Below are 5,000 nucleotides of genomic sequence, written 5' to 3'. Positions count from 1 at the left end.
TTCAGAGTCACCAAGGCAAACGGACCGGACGAGCCGACCGATTGGTTTTGATCTAATAAAAGCGTCCCTTCCATCTCTGGTCGGGACTCTGTTTGCATGTATTAGCTCTAGAATTACCACAGTTATCCAAGTAACGTGGGTACGATCTAAGGAACCATAACTGATTTAATGAGCCATTCGCGGTTTCACCTTAATGCGGCTTGTACTGAGACATGCATGGCTTAATCTTTGAGACAAGCATATGACTACTGGCAGGATCAACCAGGGAGCTGCGTCAACTAGAGCTGAGCAGCCGGCCGCCCGGGAGTGTGTCCCGGGGGCCCGCGCGAACACGCAAGCGTCCGCTCAATTATTCTGCAAACAGGAGGAGGCTGAGCTCCCCTGCACAACACACCTCGAAACCCTCTCAGGTCCCGGCGGCGCGCAGCGCCGTCCTAAGTACTTGGTCGGGTTCGAGAGAGGCGCAATCGCCCGGAGTTAGGCGAGTAGACGCTTTAGGTGCGACCACCCGTGCTCCCAACTGAGCTTGCCGCTGCCGACAGAGGCCCGGGAGCGTGCTGTCGTGGCATTGCCGGCGGGAGACAACACGCGCCACCTACGGTGACCGGCAGCTCCAACGCCAGCGCCACAGAAGGACAAAAGCCCCACTTGGGTGCCGAAGCGAACTCTCCCAGCACAGCGCACGCGCCAACACGTCCGCACAGCTGCGATACAAACCACCTGCGAGAACCGCTGGGGCGACCGAGCAGCAGACGGCGTCGCGGCGCCGAGCGCCGGGCGGCGGCGCATCCTCAGCGCACACAGTCCTCAATCGGACCAGCACACTGCAGATGGCCACCGCGCTTCGCACCGGGCCCGCGAGGACCTACTTTGGCCGCAAGGCGCCGCGAGCAGGGGGCGCCGGCGCGCAGCTGCGCCGCCTGCCGCGTCCGTCGGCCGGCGCGCCTGCCACTGGCCGCCCCCACCAGCCGGCTGTAGCGCGTGCGCCCACGCACCGCGCTGCCAGCACGCCGGGCGGCCCCCCCTCACCGGCCGGGGACGGTCCCACCCAGCCACCGCCGCGTATCGCCTCACACCCAGATCCCCTTTCGCGTTCGTGGGCATGGTGGGTCCCCTTTCACGTTCGTGGGCATGGTGGGTATCCCTGAAACAACCGGTTAATAGCTCGACCGATCGTCGCCAACACTGATTCACCTCTAGCGAGAACAACCGCACCACAACGGGTTACCTGTTGTTCATTTGCGTAACGTCACCAGCAAACGTAGACGTCCATCGCCATTTGCAACGAGTATTGCATGCCTGTGTCAGGTGTCACAACACACTACGTCTGCCCACATAGACGCAACAACATGTGCACGCCTCGAGAACACGTGGAAGGTAGCCCCCGTACGTATGCGGTGTCCATTGCGCGAACGACTGTCAGCCGGCCTCTGCAGGATGTCGCAGATGTGGAACGCGGTGCAACATGCTATCACGGTGTGTGAGAAGAGACGACTACGTCCGAATACACGCTCCACTACATCAACAGACTGCTCATGCTGATCGCCATCCAGGGCGTCCGTTCCTCCCACACGTCTGAATGGCGTACCACACTGCAATCCAGCTCTTATAGGGAGACGACACGTAGCTGCGTGCACAATATTTGGACTGTATGGTCTGCCGTTGCTAGGCGCAGTCGTCGTACGGTCACACATGTGCCACGATGTATCATTCAGTACATACGGACCAATGTGCAGTACAGTTTGTGGGTTTTGCGTACATCGGCGGACAGGTGACAGGCCGTACCACAACGTAGGCTGAGTACGTCGGCATGCGAAGGGCATTGAACATGCAAACTTCTCAACGACCAGCTTGCGAAGGCAGGGGGGAAGGGGGGGGGGCATGTACGTCCTGCTGCTATCCACATTACAGTGTATAGCAGGAGCATGTGGAAAGTCAGCAACACCTGCAAGGTGTTTAACATGACGCGATACACAGGGGACCGGGCAGTGCGAATAGCGAACTATATTGCGAGGGTTGCGGTTAGGCAACACTACACTAATTTAACGAGTTGCATAACAATTACAGAGCAGGTTCAGCGACAACGTGCGTCAGGTTAAGGCGCAATATAGGTTAGGTTGAGGCACAATATAGGTTAGGTTAAGGCACAACATGGGTTACGTTAAGGCACAAATTGGGTTACGTTAAGGCACAACATGGGTTACGTTAAGGCACAACATGGGTTACGTTAAGGCACAAATTAGGTTACGTTAAGGCACAAATTAGGTTACGTTAAGGCACAAATTAGGTTACGTTAAGGCACAAATTAGGTTACGTTAAGGCACAAATTAGGTTACGTTAAGGCACAAATTAGGTTACGTTAAGGCACAAATTAGGTTACGTTAAGGCACAAATTAGGTTACGTTAAGGCACAAATTAGGTTACGTTAAGGCACAAATTAGGTTACGTTAAGGCACAAATTAGGTTACGTTAAGGCACAAATTAGGTTACGTTAAGGCACAAATTAGGTTACGTTAAGGCACAAATTAGGTTACGTTAAGGTACAATATGGGTTAGGTTAAGGTACAATATGGGTTAGGTTAAGGTACAATATGGGTTAGGTTAAGGTACAATATGGGTTAGGTTAAGGTACAATATGGGTTAGGTTAAGGCACAACGTAGGTTAGGTTAAGGCACAACGTAGGTTAGGTTAAGGCACAACATAGGTTAGGTTAAGGCACAACATAGGTTAGGTTAAGGCACAACATAGGTTAGGTTAAGGCACAACATAGGTTAGGTTAAGGCACAACATAGGTTAGGTTAAGGCACAACATAGGTTAGGTTAAGGCACAACATAGGTTAGGTTAAGGCACAACATAGGTTAGGTTAAGGCACAACATAGGTTAGGTTAAGGCACAACATAGGTTAGGTTAAGGCACAACATAGGTTAGGTTAAGGCACAACGTAGGTTAGGTTAAGGCACAACGTAGGTTAGGTTAAGGCACAACGTAGGTTAGGTTAAGGCACAACGTAGGTTAGGTTAAGGCGCAACGTAGGTTAGGTTAAGGCACAACGTAGGTTAGGTTAAGGCACAACGTAGGTTAGGTTAAGGCACAACGTAGGTTAGGTTAAGGCACAACGTAGGTTAGGTTAAGGCACAACGTAGGTTAGGTTAAGGCACAACGTAGGTTAGGTTAAGGCACAACGTAGGTTAGGTTAAGGCACAACGTAGGTTAGGTTAAGGCACAACGTAGGTTAGGTTAAGGCACAACATAGGTTAGGTTAAGGCACAACATAGGTTAGGTTAAGGCACAACATAGGTTAGGTTAAGGCACAACATAGGTTAGGTTAAGGCACAACATAGGTTAGGTTAAGGCACAACATAGGTTAGGTTAAGGCACAACATAGGTTAGGTTAAGGCACAACATAGGTTAGGTTAAGGCACAACATAGGTTAGGTTAAGGCACAACATAGGTTAGGTTAAGGCACAACATAGGTTAGGTTAAGGCACAACGTAGGTTAGGTTAAGGCACAACGTAGGTTAGGTTAAGGCACAACGTAGGTTAGGTTAAGGCACAACGTAGGTTAGGTTAAGGCACAACGTAGGTTAGGTTAAGGCACAACGTAGGTTAGGTTAAGGCACAACGTAGGTTAGGTTAAGGCACAACGTAGGTTAGGTTAAGGCACAACGTAGGTTAGGTTAAGGTACAACGTAGGTTAGGTTAAGGTACAACGTAGGTTAGGTTAAGGTACAACGTAGGTTAGGTTAAGGTACAACGTAGGTTAGGTTAAGGTACAACGTAGGTTAGGTTAAGGTACAACGTAGGTTAGGTTAAGGTACAACGTAGGTTAGGTTAAGGTACAACGTAGGTTAGGTGAAGGCGCAATGTAGGTTAGGTTAAGGTACGATATACCTTAGGTTAAGGTACAATATCGCTTAGGTTAAGGTACAATATAGCTTAGGTTAAGGTACACGTTGTAGGGAAAGGTGTATTTTGGGGGGGGAGGGGGCGGCAGGTTCGTTGATAGTGATTATCGTAAGTGCATGCCTGCGGGATCATCCGATTTGTCACGTCAGGATGCACTTGTGGCTCATGACAGGCGGCGCTCCGATTCCAAGGTTGTGGCAGATCTGTGTCTTTCATTCCTGCCATTGTTTGTGTACTGTGACAGGAGGCAGTATTGTGATGTTGGGTGCACCCCTGTGTAGGACATGTGTGGGTGTTCGTGGCTTAGCTGAGCAATGGCGGATGTCGGAAGGGTGGGATATTCTGTTTTCTGGGTGGACCTCCCGGTCTGGTTATGATAGTGTGGATTGTGTAATGTGGCGGAGAGGATGCACCGGATGTTCTTCCATGCTGGTGGTTAGATATTGTGTGTGTGCCTGTTAGAGGCAGAGAGTAGTGTGTGATAGTGTCTGGCTGACGTGTGGTTCTCATTGTGTGCAGAGTCTTTCAGCATGTATAGGGACGGTTGTATATATTATCTGTATTCTGATGGCTCTGCATCTATTACTAATCAGTGCCGTGTATACGGTTACTCTGGTTCCAGTCGAAACTGTTCTATCTCTGTACATTAGTGACACTGCGGCTCCACTATGTTGCCGCCCCTGTCGGCCGTTTCCCCCAGTGTGTGGCTAATGATTATCAGCAATCAGTCTATTAGTCAATACCGGTAGTGTGACGACGTGAAATGTCCGGGATGGGGGAAGCTACACGCTTCCCGTGGGTCAGGGCCTAGAAAGACTCTTCCCACGCAGGAGGCTCGGACTGTCATTACTCTTCCGAGAAATATATTTGCCCAGCGTTTTTTGCGACTGCGAGTGCGACGCGTACGAGTACCGACATGGATGGGGCGCTTCCTAGCTGATCGCTCAGCATCGGAGAAATATATTTGCCCAACGTTTTTTGCGACTGCGAGTGCAACGCCCAAGGGTACCGACGTGGATGGGGCGCTTCCTAGCTGATCGCTCGGCATGGGAATCCGTACAGTGAGCAATGCGATCGCGTCTGTAGCTTGTA

General features: G+C 51.0%; 1 non-coding gene across 1 annotated transcript in view; it reads right to left on the bottom strand.

Annotated features, from left to right (window-relative positions):
• Positions 1-268, bottom strand: part of LOC126444079 (small subunit ribosomal RNA) — a 1,909-nt gene extending 1,641 nt beyond the window's left edge. Inside the window, exon 1 of the ribosomal RNA XR_007582397.1 lies at positions 1-268. This exon is cut by the window's left edge and continues 1,641 nt beyond it. This is a non-coding gene — a ribosomal RNA (small subunit ribosomal RNA).
• Positions 269-5,000: the final 4,732 nt, after the last annotated feature.

The sequence above is a fragment of the Schistocerca serialis genome, unplaced genomic scaffold (assembly GCF_023864345.2).
Source record: "Schistocerca serialis cubense isolate TAMUIC-IGC-003099 unplaced genomic scaffold, iqSchSeri2.2 HiC_scaffold_220, whole genome shotgun sequence".
Lineage (NCBI taxonomy): Eukaryota > Metazoa > Arthropoda > Insecta > Orthoptera > Acrididae > Schistocerca > Schistocerca serialis.
The sequence above is the reverse complement of the archived record's forward strand: the minus strand, read 5'-3'. Positions and strand labels throughout refer to the sequence as shown.